The 27,231-nt window shown below is 39.8% G+C and overlaps 1 long non-coding RNA gene across 1 annotated transcript; it reads left to right on the top strand.

Moving 5' to 3' along the window:
- Positions 1-4,350: 4,350 nt before the first annotated feature.
- Positions 4,351-25,969, top strand: LOC114012035 (uncharacterized). The gene is made up of 4 exons (XR_003554232.2): positions 4,351-6,173; positions 15,568-15,719; positions 21,279-21,435; positions 25,858-25,969. It is a non-coding gene; the product is annotated as an uncharacterized LOC114012035 (long non-coding RNA).
- The last annotated feature ends 1,262 nt before the right edge of the window (positions 25,970-27,231 follow it).

Raw genomic sequence — 27,231 nt, 5'->3', positions numbered from 1 at the left:
AGTGTCAACATGGAAGACAGCGCTGCATGTTTTTGGAGACATGGGGTTGGATGTCAGCTTCAGGGAGACATATACAGATCTGAGTTGCAGCAGAGCAGAGACAGGCAACTCAGGGCTAAGGATTTCCCTAGATGCTCTAAAATTAGGTTACTTTATATATTTTTTTTATCCTCCTAGACTTTCAAAAAAAATCTGGTTCTGCTTCTAAAACATTTGCCATTAAGGAAAGATATTGTGGAGGGTATCTATAACTGAGTAATTCGTAGCAGATAGCTTTTTTAATGAATGATGGATTTCCTTTTTTTCCTGTCCAGAAAGAGTGAAGTTATTTTTTCAACCTGCGTGCTGGGAATAGAGAATGTAATTTACGTGTGGTCCCTATATGGTGGCCGCAGCTTTATGGGTTTGTTCAATCAGACACACACAGTTTGGGGTAAACAGCTCTCGAACAACAAAGTACATGAAACCTGGTTACTTTGGTTTCCAAAGTTGTCCAGGAGATGCTGACAAGATAAAGCAAAAGTTGTCCTTAGTTCACTTTCCTGTACTGATCAAATAGTTAGGATGTGAACCTGTATGCCAGACTTATCTCTTTCTTGCACAAGGGTGGAAGCCCAAAGAGGATCTGTGCTCCACTGATGACCCTCGTTCCCTCCATCCCCTTCATGAAGCAAAGCACAGTGTAGAAGTTAGATAATCCCTTGTTTTATATTCCCTGAACCGCTCTCTATTTCTAAGCCTTCTACACACATGAAACCTTTGAAAAAAATTACCAGTTCAAAATGACAATGGGAGAAGGAAAGACACCTGCAGTACATTGTGACAGTCCTGCCCAGCTGGAGAAATCTTTTTTAGACAAAGAGGATTTGGTTGGGTACCCAGCCTGAAATCAAGACACCAGCTCTACTTAATCACTCTTTGTTTCCTGCCCTTTTATTTCCATGGAGGGAAATAAATACTTATAGATGAGAAGAACTAAATTTCAGACAGTTAAACGTGGGTGAGTTGAGTCCCACACATTTTTTACAGCTAGATATTTCTATAAGCAGTATAAAACAAAGTCCCTGTCAAATAAAGGTAAGTTTTATAACATTTTATGGTAGTACCTAAGCATCTCCCAAAAGACATGAAAAAGTTTCAAAAGGTTGTGATATCATTTCATGTATGACAGTAGCTGAGAGAGACAGCACAAGGCCCTAGGCTGCAGACAACAGCTTGATCCTGTATTCCTGAAAATCCTTAGAAATTCTGCCAAAGGGCTGGACTAGGTGTAGTGAGAATGCTAAGGAGAGATACTAGGCTGGGCTCAGTATACTAAGATTAGGCTCAGGGGAGATACTAGACTTGTCGGGATCCTTTCTAGCTTGTTTTCGGTTCCTCGCTTGTGGTCAAAGGTTAATAGATGTATGTAAGAAATGTTCCAAGTGTGTTTTGCCATATGCACATGCATTCTGGGGAGAAAACCTGACTTTAACTGTTTCTACACATCAAGGTTGTACAGCACTAGAAGGGTCAATAATGGCAAGTCCAGGTGAAATTATGGCCCTGTTGGTGCCCAAGTGGTGTAAGCTTTCCAAGTAAAATTTGCAAATTTCTTCACTGGAGAAATTTGTTCCTTATCTCAGGCAGCTAAGGTCACCAATGCCTCAAAGCAATATGGCCACAAAAGGCACATAAAGAGACAAGCGCTCAACCGCTGTTGCTAAAACTATGGTTTCCTTACAAGAAAAGTTAGCCCTGACTAGAAAGTCTGTTTGTGTGTCAAGATCACAAAGACCAATTATGACTGTAACAGCCAGCACCATACAGGGAATTTAGAGTACGATGCTCATCCCTGACCTACCCTGCGGATCAGCTGGTGGTCTGCAGTTGCTTTACACATCTGTTGACATCAACGAGGCTGACAGAAAAGTATGTGTCAAGGTGACCCTAACTTCTGCTTTGATTAATTCACTTTATAATTTGTCACTTTGGAGGGGGGATAAAAGGGAATATATAATTAACCTCTTTTGAAAGAACAGTACCTCAATCAAGTATAATTATTTTTCTAGATTAAACCATTACAACCTCTTCCCATACTAACAGATATTATCTTAGCTTAAATCTGGTATCAGTAAAAAGTTATTTAATATATTGATGCAAAATAAATTGTGTTAGGGCTTGTTTGTGTGTGGTGCACTCTGGAAAGGGCTGTGCCTCCTCCATCTGAATAACTTACAACAAAGGCCCTATGTTACAAAGGACTGAGTTCCTAAGGACCATGGCTTGGCATGTACTTTTTACTGTATTTTTTAGATTTTTTTTTTTAGAATTTACTGTAGAGTACCACTAATAAGTCGCTGAGTATTTGGAGAGAGTCCTGAGCAATTTACAAATATCCAGCTATTTTTTTTTTACTTTAGTGCTTTTTTTTTTTTTAAAAAACCAAACAAACGAAGAGACAACAGCAAAATTTTAAGGAGATATATAACCTTAAGCTATATGAAGTGTCAAAATACATTTAAACACATGCCAAGAACTGAGTGGTCTTGCTTTATTCTTATCTGGGGAACATTTTACCCAACCAGAACTTTAATGTTCCTTTCTTATTCTGGGTGTAAGACCACGCTATTCACACTGGTTTCCAAGTATGACAGATTCCAGCCCAATCTGATACCGCAGTGACTGTTCATTTCCCACTGGTGATCACCCCCTCATCTTATGGCTGCAAAGAGAAACACAGAGAACGATCACAAGGCTCTCTATAATAATAATGTACACTTTTACATGCATCCATATTCTAGCACTGAAGTTAAAACATTGTGCTCTGCTTCCTTACTTTGCCATTTAGTTTGGTGAAAATCTTAAAGATTAACTGGAGATCAGTATTATTTCTTGAGCTTGTTTCCTTTATTATTTTTTTTACCTTTCTTGCCAAGATGATTTGTGTAGAGCATCCCATGCCAAATAGCAGGTGCATAAAATAAATAGAGATATTTGTAGACAACACGTTGGCAAAGGACTGAAAATGCTGTTCTTCAAAAACCCCGAGTACTTTCTTCATCATGTGCAATTTGGACTGTACTAATGCAATTGCTTGTGCATGTACTTTGTGTACAGGCTCTTAGGGCATTTTGATTTGTTAGGCTATAGCTTTGCCATACACTTCTTCTGCCGCTTTTTCACTACTCTTTAAAAGATTCTGGCTCTAGCCCTGGTTGCAATGCATGAGTTTAATTAAAATCTGCAGATGTTTTCCACAGACTATGTGGAGTGGGATTTATGTTTCATCAATGAATGTACATTGGCTCCTGCCTGAATATATGCATGTACACTTCAAATACATGGGCAATAAATAGATCCTTTCTCGAGAAACAAGAACAAAACACACAAGCACGTATCCTCTACAGCAGTGAGAAAGAATATTTTGAGATGGGGGCTACCCCAGATCTGGGAGCTGTCACTTGTGCAGCATATGCAGAGATAAGGAGGAAGCTATAACATAAACACAGGGAAGGGACTTGGTGTTCATTCCAGTGTAATTTGCCAGAGCACGATCTTTCACCCACATGCTGGAAACGGGGACGTGTCCCCTCTCAACCTGCAAACCGGCTCGCTGAAAGATTGGCAGCTGCCTGCAGAGCAGGCACACCTTGCGCTGGGTCCGGGGCAGGTGATGTTTCAATCAGGGCTGCGGTGATGAAAGGGCTGGGAGGGCTCACCTTTCACACACCGACCTAAACAAACACAATATCACGTCTCTGCTGCAGCCCAAGCCGGTCCCTGCTTCAGCATTCCCGGCACACACTCAGCTCGCTGCACGCTCCCAGACATAACTCGTCTACATGCTCCTGTGTCATTTTACATCGCTGAGCTTGGCCTTTCAGGAACCGCAGGATAATGCTTCCCTATCATCCCAGCAAACTGCAATTTCATGTTTACCGAAAAACAGGGAAAGGAATGAAACTAATTTCAAAACCCCTGTTAATTATTGATAGGTATAAAAATTGTCCTCTTGTGTTCTGAAAACTGGTGTAAAATGTCACAGCTAGAGAGTTTCTTTCCAGTAAGTTATTCTCAGTAAATTTGGTCTGCTCATTGCACGCATACACATATAGATATCTCAGATCTGTCTTTATATATGCTTTCTCCTCATGAAAAGCATTCTGACTACTTAACAGGCATGTGGGATCCTGCATAAATTATGCTGATTCTATATGATTCAAACTATAAAATATAAAATTACATTTCATTTTCAATAAGCGTATACACAAACCATGCGGAACATGAAAGGTCAGACTGGAAGTTCCTCACTCTCATTCGTGAATAATTTTTTTCCCCATCCAGTAGCCCCATTGATTTCAGCTGGGTTGAGTAAGAGGTCTCACGTAAGACCATTATCTGGCCTTGTTTTAAGACCACTTCAGGGCTCCAGTCTTGCAATCTGATTTGTGCACAGACAGATGCATGCTTAACTGATGTCAGTGGGCTGCTTTTTTGGCTTGGGAAGGCATTTCGTGGATCAAGGCCATAACAGTTAACTCAGCTACCCAAACAAGAAAATGATGAAGCTCCTCTGCTGTGTTTAATTTGATGGCTTTGAGATTATATCAACTTTTAGCTTCATAGATGTGCGGTGTTTCTCCACTAAAAAAGTGTAATATTCTTACCGTACTCCCACAACTTTGAGAAGACAGACAAACATCATGCAAATGTTAGAGAACAAGCAGTATTTAGTGTACCTGAGGTGGACCACACCAGCAGAATGGCAATGCCTACAGAAAAGGCCATCCTTTCAGGACACCCATTCCTTCCCATGAATTATGGCATGCTTGTTTGTCCTTGCTGCCTTACACCGAAGTTTCCAAACTTGCTTGTGTATGTGCGGTCATAGGAGTTAGGTGCCTGTTTTCAGAAATAACGAGTTTATATGAATGCTGCTCAGTTCATGGGAAAATGGATGTGACCTCAAGAAACAGCTGCACTTTGATTCTGGAGATGAGGTTTCTAGCTTTAGATTTAGAGATCTCTGTGTTTAGAGCCTGATTCTGATTGCTCTTGTATTGCACAGAGATCTGCTCTCACAGTACGGTGGGTGCTGAGCCAACACCCTTTGAAGTCCATGGAAACTCTCTCACCGACTTCTAAAACAGACTGAGTTGTGCGTGAATTCTACAGCCCATTTTTTCTGCCTCAGTCACCAGTGTGGTCTCCCTCCTGGGTATCATGGGTATGGAAGCTAAATTAGCCACCCAAAAAATTTAACAGAGCGTTAGACAGAGGTGCAATTTCTGTGACAATGGAACAAAGGTACCTACACATTTTAAACAGCTTTACAGTGCCAGTCTGCTTTCACTGATATCTGTTTTAAAGTTACCTGTGATCAGAAGTACGAGTACTCTCTACAGGATACTTTTCATATACTTTTACTGGACTCTGCCTGGCACACTCACTGATCTCTCTTCAGCATGTTCTCTTTTTGTAGATGATCAGACATCTCATTTCTTTAATATACGGCGTACAGGAGATGGATGCACCTACATGAACACCGTTGCCACCAGTGTGCACTGGTACAGCAGTCAGGCATGCATTACAAGCAGAAAGACTGGGGCTGGACATGAATAAAAGTGTACTGTCATATTGTACATGAGATGATCTTTAGAGACTTTACCTGACCATTGTTTTCGAAAGCGTGAACACCAGTGTAAGCTTTGTTAGTTATCAAGTGTTAAGCACACTATCATGAAGTCCACATGCACTTACAGTTTTGGTTTTTAGGTGTACTTTCCCCAGGTGTAAGGAAAAATGGTGGAAGACGCAGAAAACCTTTGCTTTGTGGCTTCAAGGTGTCTTGGCTCATAAAGTAATGCTGGTGTGGTACATGTCTACAACTGGTTGTCTGGGTTGGAGCAGGACTGGAAGGTCTGGGAATGAATCCATGCAGAATTGAATCCTTTCTGCATCTCCTTGGCTGGTGAAAAGTCACATTGCTGCCCACAAGGGCGCAAATGTTGAATAAACCATCATTTTGGGTAGTATGAATCCAATCTGTTGCCTGGTTTTGAATGTTCATTTTCATACTTACTAGGAGCTACAGAACACTTAGAAGGTCATCTCCATGGGATGGCTTCTTGCTGGATTTACAAGGAGCTCTCCTAATCCTTCAGCCACACTGCAGAAGGCAATGAAGACAGGTATGGGCTTCCTTAACTGTTACCACTTCTGTTCATCTTCCATTCAGCAACTGTCTCACCCGTGCACGTGTTCCACACAGTTTTCCCTGGCTGTGCACTCAATACGATCTGAATACAGCCGTCAAAATCTGGATCAAGGCACATTTCGAGTTAGATTTCTGTGTCGTAGTGGAAGGAAAGATTCTTGGAAAGTTGCTCCATGCCATATTTCAACTACCTACAGCTAGTTATTTTGGATGAAACTTTTGTTATGGTTAAAAAAATGTAGATCTTTCTAGTTAACTTCTTGCTTTCACTTAAAAAGGCGTCTTGGAGCAAAGGTTAAGACCACAAAGCTTCGCCCAAAATTAAGGGCTTGAAAGTAAAGGTTAGAAAAATTTGAATACTTAAATATAGGAGCTTAAAATGGGAACCGGTACACCTCCTAAGCCATGTTATTTTCTGTATTAATCTACCTGTTTGTATGAAACAGGGGCAGACACATTACCAATTTTGAGTCATTTTTGCTGTCAGTGAAAGGGGATGACTTTAACAAATAATTATTTGCATGATAATGTTAATAATAATGCCAGAAAAATTGATGCCACTGAGTACAAAAGAATGTGTGAAGCAAATAGGGGTCAGGATCAGGAACACTGAAATGTGAATATTCAATTAACAATAATAGAAAAGATGTGGGGCATGGTATGTAAATGAAGGCTGCCTGGGGCCAAATGTTCTCAATAGCGAAGCCAACAAGATATTAAAAACATCCCACATGACTTTGTTTTTCAGTTCATGAGCAAATCCATGTTGAAAATATGTTTATCTGTTCTAACAGCAAAAACAAACACATTCCATAATGTATGTATTAGGAGGATGTATAACTGGCGTAGCATTCATGGCTAGGAAAATGTGACTACATACAGTAAGTGCTGTGGAAGGGAAGGGGGGAAGAGGGAAAAGTGGTAAGAAAGACAGATGCTTAGGAGAAAAAACTTGCTAACCAGAGGTTTTTACATGGACCACAGCATTGCATGTCCCACATGCTGATTTCTCGAGCAGACCTGTTGCCAAGATAAATTTTTTCTTGGACTCTAGAATTTATAGGATGTGCTTGGCTTGCATCAAGAACACAGCAGTTCCTTCCCCACACAAACAGCTCTATCTAGCTAGGCTGGATATAAACAGAAAGACTGCTTCACTAATTATTTATACAAAGACAAAGATAGCTGCATTCTGGAAGGTTCGTAGGAACTGGAATTTTTTTTTTTTCTTTACTGTGTTTTTGACTTTCAGGGCTGTCAGACTCCACCGAAATCTGTCTAGACCTTCATCCACAGGAAGGTAGTTCACAAGTTTACTGCTTTGATTCATGCAATGATCGCCCTCCCCCCTCCCCCCATCTCCCAAAGAGTATTGATACTCTTTATACAATAGTAAAATGCTTATATAAAACAGGATCTTTACCTGGATAAGGTGTTTCTCTTCCTACCTGACCCCTCGGCTTTTGAGACTGTTTGTGTGACCAAGGATTACTCCAGACCTACCCAGCACCGACCTCACTGTAAACGTTTGCATTACAAGGAGTTTCTTACATGTACTGCAAATGCGTTACACTGACATGTTCCAACAAACAGTGGCTTTTTCAAATCAATATGACTACTTTTATGAGTCAAGTGGAACTCATTCATAAGTGTTTTCAGATGCAAGCCAACTGTTTCTTATATTATGCTCCATCTTCTTTCCCCCTTTCTCCCCAGTTTTAGAGCAAGGGGTTGAAATACTGAAACAGGCTTAGCAAGGGGAGTAAGAGGAAAATAATTTTCCAAGTGCTTCACATACCATTGTCCTTGTCCTCTCACTTGTGCATGAAATGCAGCTGAAATACGGAATCCATGAAATAAGCTCCTAGCAGTTTACAGCAAAGCCACAGGAAAAGGAGGCGAGAGAAGAAAGAATAATGCAGCTGGTGGAAAGTCAAGTAGCATTTTGGACAGGCAGAATACTGTTGAGCTGCAGTCACCTAGGTCCATAAAGTGAACCTTGTAAATAGTCTTACTCTATTTTAAGCACATTTTAAGGGCCTGTGGGATTGGGTCTCAGTTTAGGCTCCAGGATTAGCATTCCTCTTGTGCAGAGTACCATGGAATTTTAATGAATACAAGTAGTCAGAATTTCTGCTGTCTCCCAGAGATTTGTTTATTTACTAATTTAGAGACATGTTTAAAATCTTACTTCAGTGATGCATCTGTACCAGCTCCATACTGAGGCAATAGTTAAAAATCGACACTGAGAAAAGAATGGTATCTGTGAGTCATATATAGTCCTAGACACACATATAAATGATCTCTGAAAATACCATCCCCAGGTTAGATAATGAGATATTAAAAGATTACAATGGACACGAAGATATGGCATCAAAGAGTCCAGTCCCACTTGCTATGGAGCTTTCTGTGTTTAAAATAAAAGAAATGGTTAAGATAGGGTTTGAATTTCTGTTGTAAATGTATGAGTATTTTTCCTTAGGACATGGTTGTCTCTAGGACCTGATTAGCTTAGTGCCTGGTTTGGTCAGATAGAGTTTTTATATTGAAATAACACATCAGGCTCTTTATCCCAGGTCCTCCAGGGGAACCGGGTATTTAACTCCGGTTGGCAGAACCAAACAGCCCCATTTCAAGGTCTATATCTCAGCTGCTCTCTTTCTTTATTTCAGGTTCTCTGAATGCTTTTCCCCTTTAAAATCTTCCTTTAAAGTCACAGGGACCCGCTGGCAGCATGAGGGAGGGGAGCTGGGTAAGAAACTTTCTGAAGCCCTTGGTCTCATCAATGACCCGCTAAAATGCGTTGTCTAGTGTGAGAGTCAAGACGCTCAGCCCAAGCGTCTCTTTACATTCACAGCTCTGTGTAAGCAATCTATACGGATTTAAGAGGGCTGATCAAGAAAATGTTTTTAGCTTTAAGATGAGGCCTTGTGAGTTGTGCACTAGATGCTTTGGGACAAAGTTTTAAACCTTTCATTGGCATTTGCAAGAATTAAGTAGCTGCCTATATGGAATCTGGTTGCACAGTCCTGAAAATCTGGCTGTATTCTTTCTGTTAAACAGAACCAGACAACAATACGCAATGTGGTCATTTTTATTTCAATAGTATGAAACATTTTGGATATTAGCCGCTTCTTAAAATGAATATGAATTTCAACAAACACCAGGAAAAACAACAACTTCAAACAAAAGTAAAAAATTACACCTCACCACAACTCCGAAATCTTCCCAGAGCATTTTATACAGTTTCTGAGGCTTAGCTGTGCTCTCAGCAACCCTCTGTTTCAGTTTCTGGAGCTAGAAAAATCCATTCTCTGTCACTTAATTTGTCTCATAACATTACAGGTAGAAGTAAACGATTATTTGTGGAATTTTCATCTTCTTGAAAAAAAGATACATGTTTTTGTTATGATTTAAAAGTCGCTTGAATGTTGTAGACTGCTGGAGTCAAGCCAAGCTTTGGTAAAATCTGGCTAGATAATATATTCTTTTTATGATAAATTCAGCAGAGTGAATATTCATAGCTGAAGTTGTGTTCCCTGAAATACAAAATTTATAATAGAAGTGAGATTGTGTTCTTACTGTGTTCTTAACAGCCTATATGAGGCAGATTTTTTTTAAAGCAGCTATCTAATTACCTTTTAAAGTCAATTACTCTACTTGTTCCCTGGGTGACTCTGCTCTCCAAAATGTATTGGCTGAAGTTTTTCATTATTATTTCCCAAACAGGAAAATAAAAACTATGAAAAATCAATAACAAAGTTCACATGAGCAGATGTTAATATTCTTCATAGTTCACTGTAAATTCAAGGTAGCGATCTTATTGGCATGAAGACTGATATTTTGGATGGAGCTTTTTTAGTTAGTAAAGTCAGTAGCAGTAGATCCTTGGAGTTGGTAGCAAAAAGTCAACTGCACATTTGAATACTTAATTTTGTGGCTATAAACAGACACGTCACATTTCCAGCAACAACAATGGGATGGTTTTCAGCACTGCTCTACCAAGCAGGCATGTTTTCTATTTTCTTCTTGTATATACAATTAAAAGCATTCCCACCAGAGAACTCTGCCCTGCATTCACTTCTGAAACAGAGCATGAGAGATGTCTCTCCAAAGTAAAAAATCTCCCTTTCCTTGGGCCAAATAATGAAAGGGCAGCCCAGCAGTGCACCACTACTTCTAAGGCTTTTAGTAAAAGTTTGAATTCACCGAACAGTCATCAACACTTGCCCTAGTGCACAATTAATAAGTAGATCTCTGGTCACTAGAAAAGTATTTTTTTCTTCTGCGTGGAAAGGTGAGTTTACATTTTACCTGGCTAGAGATAAGGAATTGCAAGCATGGAGTATAGGCAAGTTCTCATCTTGCTCTAGGGGATATCCACCAGTGCCTGTGTTCTTGTTGAGTAATAATGAGATACCATAACCAAACAGTAGAATATGCATGTCAGATGGTTCTCCAATAACATTAGAAAAAAAGCAGCTGATGTATGGGATATTGAAGGCAGATTAAGTTGTTAATGTATATTAGTATATTCTTAATTTCCTTTTAATTGAAAAAGACATATTGACTTTAATTAGAACCATTTCACAGGAACTGTCAATTAGCACATGTCAAACTAGTTAATTCAGAACAGAATTCTTTTAATTAGGGTCTGCTTTCCTTTAACTGTGGGGCCAATGAAATCAGCCTTTCCTTATCAAGATTTTAAATGTCTCTAAGACATACAATACAAATGTAGTCTCTTATCTATTATTAGAAGCCCATATGGGTAACATTAAAATGATGATGCTGGCATTGTTCATGCAGCACAAATCAGAGTTTCCTTTATGACTGTTTGAAAAAAAAAGAAAAAGAAAAAGATGGCTTTGAAGAAAGACTATTTTAAATACACAGATTTATCCTACTTTAAAGAGACTACAAAATTTATGACACGCATGTTCACATTTAAAGTATTATTTAATACGTCTGCTCAAATAAATGGGCCTATTCAAACGTTTTGTGTGTTCTATCAGCCAAAGACACATAAAACATTTTCAAAGCATGCAGTAACGTTCTTCCCTTAAATGAACTGTAATCAAAAGGAGAAAACAGACTCGATGATTTTTTTGGGACAATATAAAACCAGCATTGTTAACTTTCATTGCATGTGAAGATTTAACACTGATTGCTAATCCAGTGGCTGCGAACACTAGTAAGCTAATGTAGTCTCAGTTATCAAACAGCATATAATCCTGGTCTTGACTCTCACATACATTTTCTGAATATGTCTCAAGTTTGCTGATGGATCTCAACTCTTGGCTGACATACTGGTGTAGAGACCTTCCCCATGGTTCCTGGGAGCTGCCATGTGCAACATCTATAATGATGGTTGCATCCCTTTGGGAGTAAAGAACAGCTGAGAAAAATAAAAAAAAATATATAAAAGGAATGATTGCAAAATCTAGACAGTTTTATCATATGAGGTTTAGCCACTGTTTTACTGACCTATATCAACAGAGGATTACAGAGATTAGTGAAAGAAATATTTAATAACTGAACTGTGGATTCCAAAGAGGATTATCTGGTAAGATATTTCATGCATCCTGATGCTTTGTTGAACATATTAAGGACCTGATTATGGGCCCGGGTAACCCAACAATAAAAGAAGCATAGTTTCCCAAAATGAAGTACAACTGGGATGCATTAAAATTTAATGAATCCTAGAAGTACACTTAGCTAGGATCCTAACCACACCATTTTTTTCCCCCCAGGGCAACTCTTTGGTATGCAGCGTGTAGTAGAGTTGTAAGAGTGCCGTGTGCTAAAACTTGTGTTAAGGTTGCTGCAAAACTTTGAAAAGTGGATGCACTTCAACTAGATGATCTTCAAAACTGAAAATTTGCATCCCAGGAGTTCTTCAGATCAAGCGAGAGGCTCTGTAGACACGTCACTTCACTGCTACTGTCCAGTCTGAAGCGTACCCTGACTGTAACTAATAGCTGTAGTTCTACTTTTAAATGTGATTGTAAATAGGTAATTTAAGACCCTGATATTCATTAATCCTATTGTGGCCCATATTTAATCTCTGCTTATCAGTTTAAATGCTTACCATAATTTAGAAGTCTTTAAGCAGATCTAAGTCACTTTGGCACTGAATTGCATAATCCAAGTTCTTTTATAACACAGCAGAAACAATGCTTTGGATTTTGATCATATTGCTCAACTGGCAATATATTGTTTGTTTCAAAATGGCAATTAGCAATAACTCTTCTTGTAAAATCATCCCCACATTGGCTGTGCATAGGAAGTATGGGTACGTTAGCCACCAGTGTCACGAAGCCTTAGGTGACTGTCTTTGTGCTTGCATACTATGTATTACACTGAACTTCAAACTGCTGGAATATTTGAACAGTTTAAACTATAGGAAACTTTCTGGTGAAATTTTTAGTTCGTGTGCTATCCCAGTCAGGTGGGTAATAATTTACCAAATCCATCCCTTACAGCTGGAACAATGGAGAAACAGTAGTATGGGGGGAAAGTACCTTACCCAGGGCCCAGACCAAGTCTGTTAGAAACGGAATTAAAAGCTGAAGCTCCCGATCCTCTGAAGTTGCATGATCCTCCCTGCAAACACACCAATGCACCTCTCAGTGCAGCTCACTGTGTGCTGTGCCCTTAAAGCAGTGCAAAGCATTTTTTTCCCCTAATTAATACTAAGGTGATTCATTGCTTAGCAGCAGCACTAATATTTACACACTTATGGATCTCATGATTAAGTAGCAAGCTTTGACTTCAATTAAACCTGACAGTTTCTGATAGCAGAAAGTCATTACAGAACTTCAAAAGCACTCGAACTGCAGCAAGATCTTTACAATTACCTATATAATATCTTTCAGCCTCTGTTGGCTCCTTGATCTTCTGCAGCAGGCCCAAGTTCCCTGTCAACTTTGGTCTATAAGAGGTTGAACCTTAACGCATGTTATTTTAAAAAAAAAAAAAGTGAAAATGCTGCAGTATACAATGGGTTTCACCCAGTTGACATTCTTTTTGGGATAAGTGCTTAATAAAAATTGCCCATGTGAATCATGTACTGTTCATGTATTGTTCACGAATCAAACCAAGAACCATTTAAAAATAACTAGCATTAAGGAAACGTAATAGCTTTTTAACAGATTATTTAAATGACTGTAGCTCTGATTTCCAGTCATTTTATCCAAACAGCCATGGCAGAACTATCCCTGAAAAGGGAGTAACTTTCTGATTAAACTCTTTTGTTGTTGGATTTGAGAAATATTCTAGAAGAGAAAATTTCTCAATTATGCATTCATCTTTCAGAGCCCCGGCATGGAGGGTGTAACAGTTTGATCAAACCCAGCTGAAAGCACTAATGGTTTGGAGGACTCATTTCGTTCTTACAATCACTGTGAAGAAAGCCTTTAAATACATTCAGAGTAGAACGGACAGTTTGTTCAGAGTAACCATTGCGTAAATCACTTCCTCGGTAGTTTCTGGTCCCCACAGCTTGGCTTGCCTGGTACTTTCGTAGCATGATGTGACAGCAATCGAGCAGCGACTGTGCATTTTTGGGGCCAGATTATCAACCCATCTGATTCTTTGATTTTTGCTCTGTTGGCTGTATGCATCCCAATGTAAATGAAACCAGCAGATACCCTCATCTGCTCATGTGCCATTGGCTCCTTGGCCTGGTGCTGCCGGTGGCTGAACTCTCCATCACTTTCTCCTTTTCCGACAAGGGTGTTTAACCGTGGCACTTGTGCTCATCTTAATTAAACCATTACAGCAACTGGTTTGCAGCACCTGAAGATGGAGCCCCCTCTACTCAGACTGGGAGTGTTCCTTGCTCCGAGTCCTCCAGACCGATGTCTTCCATTTACTGGTGTTTTGGAGTTCAGATTTTCTAAAAAACTATGGTCTTTTGGACAACTGCATTCCACTGGCTCTTTTTGATAACACCTGTGCATCTTCGTGTTAATGATGAAAACTTCTCACTGGAAAAATAATGCTAAGGCACCTAATATATGCCTAATTAGTTGCAATGTGGTTTGGTAGCTGCAAACAAGGACAGTCAGACGGCTGTCCTGTCGTCTCAAAGAAGGGATCTGCAGACCATCAGCAGTTCACTGATCATAGATGAGGAGCTGCTGCTCTTGCTCCTGTAGTGTCTGTGGGCATATTCCTCCAGGTCACATTGCCTCAAACTACAGCAGTGTTAACTACTCCTTTATTAAACAGTTCTCCAAGCATAACTAAAGCATTTGGGTTGTTAACATACATAATAAGTTATATTTAATAAGGTTTCAAATCAGCACATTGTATTTTGCAGCAAAGTCATAAAAATATGCTAACATGATAACATCTAATGAGGGAAATGTTGCATGCAGATGTCTGTTTGCCTATTATCCCATAAAATGACTGTATATTTTTATTTATATGAGTAATGTTAGACACAAACATGTTACCAAAAAAGCATTCATTTAGGAAATGTATAAACACAATGAGTCTAATATAAGAAACTGTTTTAAAACACATTTTTTAGTGTTTATAAAATGAAGAGAAATTAAAAAAAAAATTGTTCCGAAGTACATTTTTTTTCTCCCTCATGATGAGAAAGAAATATAGGTTCTCAGCTGGCATATTATTTGTGATGTGGCAGCAAAGTGAAATTTGTGCCTCGCATCTGTATCCTTTACATGATGCAAAGGAATATAATTTTATTTTTGTTTTATTTGAAGGCTCTGTCTGGGCACATTGGCCACCAATTTCATTTTTATTGCAGTGCATGGATAGCAAAGTCACATATCCTTACGTTAATGCAAAGGGTATAGGAAAGGAAAGGGAAAGTATAATTTTTGTTGTTGCTGTTGTCATTTGAAATTTCCATAGTGTCTGTGCACATTGGGTACCATTTCATTTTTATTGCACTGCACTGATAGCAATGTCACATATCATTAAGTTAACACCAAGTTAAAAAAAAAAAAAAGAAAACAGATTCCTCCGCCCCCCCCCCCCCCCCGCTATTACTATTGTTTGAATTTTTTTGTACTGTGTGAATATAATTTCTGTGGGGTGGTGGAAGTACTGAAAAATCTAATATCCAATGTTAAATAGATAAAATGGTTTACATCTTTGTATTGCTCCATGTGATTGTGGATAGAAAATGTAACAGTACACACATTTCTTATCAGAGGGATAAAGGTTTGTTTGATATCTAGAAATGGTTAATATGGAAACAACAATTTTTCAGGAAAACTGGAATAATACCAGAACTTAATTTCCCCAAATCAGTATATTTTATTAAAGCACTTATCTCATGCATCTTGAAATGTTTTTCATGTCCACCTCACTGCCTTTTAACCCCTGAACAGAGAACATGACCTTCACTTTGGGATCCATAGTTGTGGCGGACCTACTCCTCAAGGCCGATGTGTAAATAACTGCCACCAGGATGGAGATGGTGCTCATGGGGAGCACCAGACAGCTCTTGGCTGCTCTGTTTTACGTGACAGGTCTTGTACAGGTCAGTACTAATAGCAGGCAGGAGTACAGCCCTTGGGCTCCTTTGGGAAATTTGTGCCTTAGTATGGTGAATCTATTGCCGACAATTGTCTCAGTTTTGGAGAGCAAAAGAGGCCAACTTGTTTTATTCAATCTATTATTAACCATTCCCATATAATGCACAGCTCTGCCTCTTTATCCTTGATCTTTGGAGCAGCTGTGTTGTGGTTCTTTAAGTCAATGTCCATTTTTAAGGACCCATTCTTGGACAATCAAGTACAGGGCAACCAACCAGAGATGGCAAGATCCAGTATTCTCCTTCTTGGTCTACAGTTCAGCTGTATTGCTGCTTGCAGCTTGCACCCTGCTCTCCAGACAGACTACCCCATGCTGGGCAGCAAAGCTGGGCAAAGGGCTGGAAGGCACATCCCATGAGGAGTGGCTGAGGGCTCTGTGTTTGTCTAGTTTGGAGAAAAGGAGGCTGAGGGGCAACCTCATTGTCATCTACAGCTTCCTGAGGAGGGGATGTGGAAAATGAGGTGCTGAGGTCTTCTTCTGGGATCCAGTGACAGGACGCATGGGAATGGTTTAAAGCTGTGCTGGGGAGGTTTAGACTGGGCGTTAGGAAGCCTTTCTTTTTGGGAAGGGTGGTCAAATGCTAGAACTAGAAGTGCTCAATGCCCAAGCCTGTGAGTGTTTAAGAGGCATTTGGACAATGCCCTAAAACATGCTTTAACTTTTAGTCGTCCCTGAAGTGGTCAGGTAGTTTGACTAAATGATTGCTGTAGGTCCCTTCCAACTGAATCTATTCTATTCTATTCTATTCTATTCTATTCTATTCTATTCTATTCTATTCTTCTATTCTATTCTATTTCTATTCTATTCTATTCTGTTCTATTCTATTCTGTTCTATTCTGTTCTATTCTATTCTGTTCTGTTCTGTTCTGTTCTGTTCTGTTCTGTTCTGTTCTGTTCTGTTCTGTTCTGGGTCTGTTCTGTTCTGTTCTGTTCTGTTCTGTTCTGCTCTGCTCTGCTCTGCTCTGCTCTGTTCTGCTCTGTTCCGTTCCATTGCGTTCCATTCCGTTCTGTTCCATTAAATTCCATTCCATTCTATTCATAGTCTATTAGCTGGCTGCTGTAATTCATAATTGAATTAATGGCTTAAGATAAGGAGGCTGCATCTAAGGGGCAGCCCAGACACCTTCCATTGCTTTTGCAGTGTTCCCACCTGGTGCTTGCAGTGGAGGTCAGGCTATGGAGCATGGCCTAAGGCCGCATATTCAGCAGCCGTAATGCCCCTTTCTTTTCTGTCACAAAACATTTTGAATATGAACCTTTTTGGAACACGTGGTTTGACCCCAACATGACAGAAACAAAGCTGTGGCAATTCCAAGCTTGTCCATGGGCCTTTGGAGACCCTGTTACTTGAGGTGGGATAAAACAGCTTCCAGGGTCTTCCACTTTTGACCAGGAGTAGGGCAAGGAAGGATCTTGACTGAGATTCGTGGTCTTCATGAACCAGACTGAATCTGGAAGGACAGAAGAACATCAGCCAACACATGTTTAATGAAAGCTGTGTGACATTGAACAACCACAGATGTATGTAATAGATTTTGTGGTGTCACAACAGGCTACATCCCAATAAGCCACCTGAACACAAACATGTGACAGCTACCATGGTTTTCATTTTTAATTAATTTCCTTGTGTGAGGCTTGGAAAAGCCTCCTCCTTGCCCATTGCCACAGGCTACTCGTGTGCAACGGCAGCAGCACTCCATCTCTAAAACGTCATCTATCATGAAAAAGTGAATCATAAAAGAAAGGCTGGCCAGAGGAATTCCACAAATCCATCCATTCACACCAAATTCAAGGTGTCAGCATGTGTACTTCTGCTGCCGTTCCCTGGATGGTGTCCACGACACAAACGCTCCTCTGCAAACAATGCTAAGGCGGTGGGGATGGCTCCTTTGGGAGTGTTGGTTGCGGCGCTGGGCACAACCTCTGATGGTGCCAGGGTCCTTTTTCTTCTGTACCTTGAGCGAGACAGAACAAGTGTGAGATATTTTGTAGCAGGTGTTAGAGAAAGCAGGATAATGTGGCAGATTTGGAAGAAGTGCTGGAATGGGAATACGCTGCTGAGCTCTCCATCTGGAAAGGAAACCCAGAACCACCCTTTCCTTGCGAGCTGCAGGAAGAACAGGGGAGCGCGTGTTTGGGGGTTTGTAGAAGACAAATTTTAGCTTGTTTTTAAATGCCTCCATATGTTTTTATTTTTGTTGTATACTTTCCTCTTGGCTGTCCTAGAGCTCTTTTGTTTTATACTGGCACGTCCCAGAACATTTCTACGTTATAAAAAACCTACTTATCTCAGGGCTCCACAAATGAACTATGACTTTTTCCCCTCCCTGCGTTTTTATTAAGCTCAGTGGGACTAATTCCCTATTGCTCCCACCTTTTGTAGGCCTTTGTACTGGTGCCAAATGGGTGTAAAATGCTGGCTAGAACTACAAGACATGCCTCTGACTGATAGAGCTTGAGGTCTGGGATCACACACCAGAAATTTGTGTCCAGACCTTACATCTCCAGTGTGGGTTGAGTCTCTCCAGATGGCAGGCGATATTCCAGGTGTTAATAAGCTACTTTCTCTCCTACTTTTATCTCCACAGCAAAATGCCGGCAAGCCTTTCACATAGTCGTTTAAATTAGGAGAGATCATTTACAGACACACACATAGGTATACGCACAATTTCTTTGTAAATCAAAGAGATTATACATGTATATGATCTCTTCTACATATGTACATATATGTGTGGTATTTTAAAATAACAGACTTTTAGGAAAAAAAAAATCAGTCTGAAGTACCATTACAGAAAATGAACTTACTTTTTTTGAACACTGTGCTATCTAAAAGCAGTTTGTTTTTCTGGGGAAGGAAAGGCAGAAGAAACACCGTGTGTGAGCAGTTTAATGCCCTGCCTGTGCCAGGACCTTGGGTACCAGGGGAGGGATGTTTGCACACAGCTTAACTCCTTGTCCGGAAGGAATGGCAATACACCATCTCCACACAACGGCAATTTACTTGCTTTAGTTGGATATGAGTCATGGTGGTTTTTGACAGCCAAGGGATACCATGCAGAGTACAAGGGCTTGGCTCTTGAGGACTGGCCAACGCTCCCAGAGGGTCAGAGCTCAAACAACAGTTTTGCATTTTTAGGGGTCCAAGAGACACCTGGGTGGGGCTGCAAGCAGTCTGGGGTTGAAGCGTGGGATAAGCTGCCTGTGTTGACATGGCCATTACTCATCATAACCATGCCGACAGAAATTACCAAAGTTCAGCTTTGGTAATTTCAAACCCACATTGCAGCGGCTATGTAATGGGAGGAACAATAGAGAACTGGACTCCGCGTACAATGCATTTTAATAAAATTCTTTACAGGGTTTGATTTCTAAAGGATCTCTCATCAGCCTATTCCCTGCACTTCTGTGAGAATCACCACAAACATTGGCATGACACTGACTTAGAATGGAAAACATTAGCCGGAAAAATGGGTTTTCTCAATATGCTGAATACACTGCTGAAATCTCTTTGCAATCCACCTGCAGTCTAAAGACTTACTTGTTAGAGTAACTGGAGTTAAATAACCAAGTATGGACTTACCTACTTCTCACATGCTAAAACTCCTCTACATCCAAAAAGGCAAGAATTTTTTTTTAATCATTATCAAACTCATATTCATAATATAAATTACTAATGACTTTCTGTGATTAAACTCCTCCATGTAAAGCTCTGGGATAACTGTAATGGATGGTGATAGACACTGGTCCTCAGGTAAGTTTAGGGTTTCTGTTAGAGAACTTATCCTTGGGGCTTTTTCATTAGCATCTCTTTAGACCTGGTATCAACCCACACCTCCCCTCTCAAAGACTCTTCAGTGGCAGATCTCTGCTCTGATGCACTTCTTGAATAATAGCTTATTGCTTAAACTTCAGAGTAAAAAAAGTCCTGCTTCTCCTAATTCAATCATTTATGCATCTGGTAGCTGAGATACAAACAGTCTGGTGTCATAACCTTTGGAAAATAATAAAAAAAAAGCAGCTGACTCACAATAACCAAGAATAGGTTTTGCCCCATTCTTTACAAATAAGACAAATTGAGTACTGATAGTTTATAAACATTACCATGCTCTGGCAAAGCCAATTTAAGTATGAAGTACAATGTTGAACAGTAACTGTCTTGATAGCAACAGCAGGAAAACACATCATTTTTCTAGGCACTATATTTACCACAGTCAAACCTCTATTCATCCCCCACTCAGGCAAGACTACATTGAACAGGAATTTTCTCTGAATTGGAGAAATAGGGATATGGCCATATGTAGAAAGCTAATTTTCCCCTTTCATGAACTCAAGCTCTGATTAAAAAAGAAGTAATTATAATTTTTCACTAAATTAAGTTTATTAAAACCATTCAGTCTGATAATCTACATTGTCAAGTTATGTTTAATACTTATTATGAGACTAAGCCACTGAAATATATCTAGTTCGAGGAAATATCTTCAAACTTCAGCCATAAAAGAACTATATTAAAGCAAACATTCAGATTAATTGATGATGGGATTGTGTTGTGTATAACTGCAAAGAAGAAACCTCAGACTAAATCTGTTAGTGTTGGGTGAAATCTTGAGGTCATCACCCACTCTTTGCAATCACTTCCTCAAATGTTTATACATGTAAGTCCTGACTAAGAGTGAATTAATAACTTCAAGATTTAATCTGATGTTATTAAAATTTTGCTGATTGTTTACTGTGTTTGACCAGCTTATGTAAATACTCTTAAGCTATTGCATAGTCTGTAATTACTGTGCAATAGATGAGGTTACAGGCTAGCTAAAAGCATGTGCCCTGGCAGTAAAAAGAAAAGAATTATGCTAATGTTAGCTTAATTGCAAAATTTCTGTAAAAATAAATGTATCGAAGTATAGTAAAGTATCTGAATTTTTAGACCCAAATGTTAAAATCCTGATAAAATGCTAAATATATAATAATTAGCAAGTACTTTTGAAACAGATAGTTCTCCGCTGTATTTTAATACACTTAAGAACCAAAACCTGCACTAACAAACCAAGAGGTTGCTAGCATGTTCTACAACAGGCTTGGTAACGTTTAATGAAAAAAAAACAGCGAAAACATGTCAATACTTCTTTGAAAGTCACTTTTATTGTGGAAGCAATATTAACGCATTTGAGCAGAACGTGAGTAGCAGAATATGATCTGATGAAAATACGAAGTAAAAATTATTGGAATGGGCCAGAAATTCAACAGAAAAGGCTTTGGTAAAGGTTATTTTTCCAGACACCTAGTGCCACAAGTACAATTATTGGTAACATTCATTATTTCCTTCCGTTGACAAATATCAGAGTCAATGCTGAGGGTCTTTAATTTTCCTGCCATGCCAAAGGTGTGGAAAGAAAGATATTCGGGAAGGAAACTATTACTTCTTTGCTCTAGGTTGATGATTATATTCATCATAGGAACTGACGTCATGTTTTACCATCAAATGACTCTGTGTATTACCCAACAGCTCTTCTACCTGGCTCAAGGATGCACCCCAGAGATTGGTCCAGAGGGAGAAAAATGCTTGCTGAAAAGAATACACTCTTTTTCTCAAAACATGAGCATCAGAGCATTTATCATAGAACACAGCATCTGGCCATGGAGAACCTGCAGCAGAACGAGAGGTAAGACCTGCAGATTTTCAGGTGATTGCCTTCTGTAAATGGAAACACTGCTGACGCTTGATGCTGTGACTTGTGGACCACAGGTGGAAGTTACTTGACATTAATAATTGATGTTGCAACATCTCCTAGTCTGTTTTTGTGCCAGATAACCTCACTTAGTTTAAAGAACCACTGCCAGGAGCTTAAGAGCCATCCATTTTGGTGAGCACCAAATGGGCTAAGACTCCTCTCAATTTTTTTTTAGAAACATGTGAAAAACAACTACTGGAATTCACAAGGGAATAGTGATCCCTCTCCATAAATTCAATTGTTCCTAACCTTTTGACACAGCCCATAAATAGCCTTCATATATTTCACACACACAGACACATGTAATAAATTACATGAACAATGTATATAAATACTTACTTTACAAAAATACAAACTAAATATAAAGTGCTGTATGAAACACCCATGTATTAGCAAATGGTTAATTTCCTGTGCCGATCGATAACTGGATTGCATACCTGCCTGCTCCATTTGCTGTGCCACTGTACTGGTTGCAGGTAGAAAGTGGTAGCAAAGAAAATATTAACCCACTGGCAGTGGGGCTGTTTTAGCAAAGGTTACAGCATAAACAAAGGACAGGGGAAGCTGAGATCTGGCTCCTGGAAAGGCTTATATGATTTTCTGGAGGAGGTTATGAAGTCTGGAAAAGGAAAAAAACAACCAAAAAGAACAAAAAAAAGAACCATTTTTACTTCTGATTTTTTTTCTCAGTGAGTTTATTTAAAGTTTTATTTGCACACATGATTGACTTGATAATAATAGCAAAAAATTAAAAGAATGTGCCAGTATTCCAAAGTGCTAAATCAGAAAATGTTTATGGGAGAGAATAATTGTTCTTCCTCAGCTTTATACCTAAAAACCAGCTACCCTACAGGAATCAAAACCAGAATACCAGCCTGGGTTTCTAAGTTTTTTCCAAATTCCTCCTTGTACTTTAAAAGTACTGGAAAAGGTATCCTGTCTGATGAATTGGATGCTTTATTTTTTTAAATAATATCATTAAAAATGTTGATGATATTTAGGGTGGAAAAATAATTGGAAGGGTAATATGTAAGAAAGTACTGAAATTTATTACCTGTGTCAATGTTAGCACAATTTCTTGCTGAAGATTCAGGGAAAGAAGATTAAATTCATAGACTAATCTATTTTGACTTTTCTTTAAAATAAAAATAAATTAAATTTGTGCCTTTCAAATATAATGATGCTGATTTGCATTTTCAAAGAAAAAAAGTATTGTTAAACAGTGAGAAGCACTGAACCATTCTCACTGCTGGCAAATGCCCATGGTACTTTTTTTTCCCATCTTCCTTGGGCGTGCAGCTTCTTCTATGAGAAACTATTGGTTTGTCCCATTGCCATGAGATAGCACAGGGCCAGACAATGACTAGATTGAACAGTCACACACACAAAAAAGATGAGTGCCATATAAATGCTCTGCTTCTTGTACACCTTTAGGTGACCGTGACCTTAACCCTAGAAAGTGCCATAGCAAAATGGGCAGAAAGCAGGCAGCCTCCTCCTTCCCAGATATGAGTTAAGAAAACTTGATGGATAAAAGGATGTTGTAAACTCAAACACATCCTTCTGAAACAATGACCAATCCCATCCATACGTTACCCACAGTAGGCCAACTGGTACTGCTGGGTTATGGAAACCTGAGGAGGCATCTGATCTGCAAGTAATGTCATGAGTTGCTGTGGACCAGCTGAAGTTGAGAAGGAAAACCCTTTAGGACTATTAACCAAAATGGTAGTGTTTTGCTAATGCCTATTTAATTGAGAAGTACTTTATTTGGTAGCCGTTAACACTTTTGCAGCCCCAACTATTTAATATTATGTCATGACAAATAAAGGAAATGATGGTAGTGCAAGCTATTCCCGTAACCAAATCATAAAATGTAGAATCACAGAATGGGTTGGGTTGGAAGAGACCTTTAAAGGTCATCTAGTCCAATCTCCCTGCAATAAGCAGGGACATCTGCTACTAGATCAGTTTTCTCAGAGCCCTGTTCCAACATGACCCTGAATGTTTCCAGGGACAGGGTATCTACCACCTCTCTGGGAAACCTGTGCCAGTTCCACCACCCTCATCGTAAAAAATTTCTTCCTTACATCTAGTGTGAACCTAACCTCCTTTAGTTTAAAACCATTACCCCTTGTCCAATTGCAACAGGACCTAAAAAGTCTGTCACCATCTTTCTTGTAAGCGTGCTTTAAGTATTGAAAGGCCATAAGGCCTCCCCGGAGCCTTCTTCTTTCCAGGCTGAACAACCCCGACTCTAAGCCTGTCTTCATAGCAGAGGTGTTCCAGACCTCTGAGCATTTTTGTGGCCTCCTCTGGACCCCCTCCAGCAGGTCCATGTCTTTCCTGTGCTTGGGACCCCAGGGCTAGATGCAGTACTGCTGGTGGGATCCCACCAGAGCTGAGCAGAGGGACAGAATCACCTCTCCCTTGACCTGCTGGACACACTTCTTTTGATGCAGCCCAGGACACGGCTGGCTTTCTGGGCTGCAAGCGCATGTTGCCGGCTCACGTCCAGCTGTTCATCCCCCATCATCCCCAAGTCCTTCTGGGCAGGGCTGCCCGCAACCCCTTCACCCCCAGCTTGTACTGGTACTGGGGGTTGCCCGACCAAGGCACAGGACCTCGCACCTGGCCCTGTTGAACCTCATGAAGTTCATATGTGCCCACTTCTCCAGCTTGTCCAGGTCCCTCTGGGTGGCATCCTGTCCCTCAACTGTGCCAACTGCACGGCTCAGCTTGGTGTCATCAAAATATATGGTTTGTGAGTGCAAAAAGTAAAATAGGAGATAAATCTGAAATCAATACACTTGAGACAATTACATGGCTCTACCACAGATTTAATTGTGATGATCTCATTTGGGTCTACCTTTCTATGGAACTTCCAGTTTATAACGAAATGAGGGCCAGTTATGTGGAGTCAGCTAGCCATGGTTCCTATAACTTCATGTTTTCACCAAAGCAGTTGGAAACAATCCTGCTTCTGCTTTATTTAGGAAAGTATAAAGTTCAGGCAGGACCTCAAGAACTCAAAGAAATCTTGAGCTGAAACTCTGCCAGGTAACATAGATTAGAGCATATACTGACAGGCCAGGAGCCGTTAAGAATAAAAGATCAAAGAAGCTCTGAGAAATGAAAATAGCCAGAGATCTCCAAAACAGATATCACATTATTAGATTAATTACCAGTGCAGGTGGTACATGTGTAGACAGTAGCATATGCTAGAGAGGACAGCCAGGTTGGATGTTGAATTTCCCTGTTCCTTCATTTCTTCCTTTCTCCACTTCATCAATCCCCATGTCAAAGGACGGCTGTTTCTGACCATAGATTTCACTGGAATTTTATCTAGTTAATGGGGATTCTGCAAATTAATCTGGGATGCTGCAGCATAGTTCAGTGGATTATGCTTTCAAATAAAATTTCCAGACATATCCCTCTATTTTCTTTTTCATATTTTCACCCCATTATCTCAGTGGACTGTCTTACAGTGGTTGTGATTAAAGATTTAAAATTAACACCAGTTACCACACCACAGTGCCTGAAATACTGAGCTCATTTTCTCCAATAAGATAGATATATCTGGATAAATATTTTAATGACAAAGTCAGTAATTTTTTCTCTCCATGATTACTGTTAAAACCCCTCAAATATTTATAGATTTTTATTACATCTCCTCATTGTCAACACTTACCAATACTCGGAACTTAACCTTTTCCTAGTGAATCAGCTCTCCTACTCTTTTAATGTATTTTTGTTTCTAAATTCTATTCCAAGGTCACTTTTCACAGGAAATAAAAATGTGGCCTTAACAGGCTGATGTATGGCATGAAAAAGATGGAGCAATTTGAGGGATTCAGTAATAGCAAATTACCAGGACTGAATGATCTCCCTCCAGAATTCTGAAGCTAGAAAATTATTAAGTACAGTATGTATAGATGGGAATATACATTGTCTTTTTAAGACAGTAATAAGAAAATATAACACCCCCATCCCCCCTCTTAGTGACTGAAAAGCACTAATATTGTTAACTTCAGGGGTTTGAGTTTCTTTTAAAAAATGGTGTGAAAATCCAGACTCATTTCAGTGCTGGGGAAACTGAGTTCTTCAAAAGAAGATGATAATGCAGGACTTGAAGGAGAATAACCTGAAAGGGCTAAACCCATGCCTTTTCTGCAGAAAGGAGCTGAATTAGGGCAAAACACGTGAAAGTTAGCAAGGAACAAAAGCCCCCTGGACTTTGAAAATCCCGTGATAAGGATAATCTAAAGAGAATGTTTAAGGAAATAAATCTCTGTGTAGGAAGTAATAGACTCCTACCTTGAATTAAACTGGGTATTATTTTATTATTTGTAGTGCATCAAGCCTCTCCTAGCAGCACAAAGGTGAATTAAAATTGCGTTAAGGATGGATAATCACCTCTGCTGTGTTACTCTGGATATGTCCATACAGCAGACTGGGAAGGAGAAGGTAAGAGCTAGCTACTGTCAATAAGTTGCTTTGGGGGGCTGTAAAACTAATTTGGCCAGTGGAAGGCTGTTGGGGTAACTGAGATGGCTGTTGAGCTCCAACTGTTTCTCCCAGCTCTTTGCAGGGTCCCACACTACACAGCAACCTGTTCGTCTGTCCGTGTCCAAACTGGGGCTGTGTCTTCTCCCAAAACAAAGCCTGGCTCTCCTAATTTGTCCTGTGGAGGAGGTTGCAGAGCCTACAAGGTTGTCCTTAGCTCCAGTGGAGCTCCATGGAAGATTTGCTTGTGAAGAGCTGTGAGCTAGCTTGTGTTCAGGCAATCCCCTATTTAAAAGAATAGCAATAACTCAACCAGCAATTAAATAAGGTTTTTTGGTCCTTTAAATGCGTGAATAATACAGGCACCAGTGTCATATTGCCGTACTAGCTACATCTTGTTGGGTGTGGGAGCACATCCATATTTGTTCACCTCATTTTGGGAAGGACACCTTTGTCATTCGGGTGACATGCCTTGGACATAGGTTTCATTTAGCTTGTTGGGTTGCAGAGCAAGTGCTTAGAGCTTCATTTGAGACTCATCTTTGATTCACCCAGCCTGTAAAAGAGAAGACTAGCTGAGTGGAGGTAGATGAACGACCAAGGTCTTCTCCTTTACTCTACACAGACTCACAGACCAAAAAGACCACATGGATGGATGGAAATAAGGGTTAGTTCCTCTATCTTACTTGAAATCAAACTGGAAACCAGCGCCATTCAGTCAAATATTTTGACTGGATTTTTCGAAAGGGTTGGATTAGTTCATTCTTACTATTCACTGTAGCTACTCATATAAACAGATAAATATGTGACTATTTAAGCCAAATGGTCTTTTCCAGCTTTGAAATGATATAACTGAGAGCAAACTTTGGCTATCTAAAAGTAATCAAACTAATGTTTCATGCTGTACAGTAACCTTTTTGCCTGAAGGAGTCGGGGAGGAAATATTTTCCCATGCCAGTGGGAAACCTCAGTTTTATTTTTCAGCAGTTGACCTGTGCTTGAGGTACTTGCTCATTAACGTTGGAGACACAACATGCCACTGCCTAATTCTTTGTGGCAGAGGTGTTACTACTGCAGTTAGGAGAAAATGTTGAAAAGAGACCCAGAATTGAGGGAATAGTTGTTCCCTTTGCTTCTCAAGGTATGGTTCAATCATTCCTCTGTAGTCCTCCAACTTTCAGTCTATTTTCTTACATTCTCAGTCAATCAAATGTAATCTTT

Source organism: Falco peregrinus, chromosome Z (genome assembly GCF_023634155.1).
Source record: "Falco peregrinus isolate bFalPer1 chromosome Z, bFalPer1.pri, whole genome shotgun sequence".
NCBI classification, from domain to species: domain Eukaryota; kingdom Metazoa; phylum Chordata; class Aves; order Falconiformes; family Falconidae; genus Falco; species Falco peregrinus.
The sequence above is the reverse complement of the archived record's forward strand: the minus strand, read 5'-3'. Positions and strand labels throughout refer to the sequence as shown.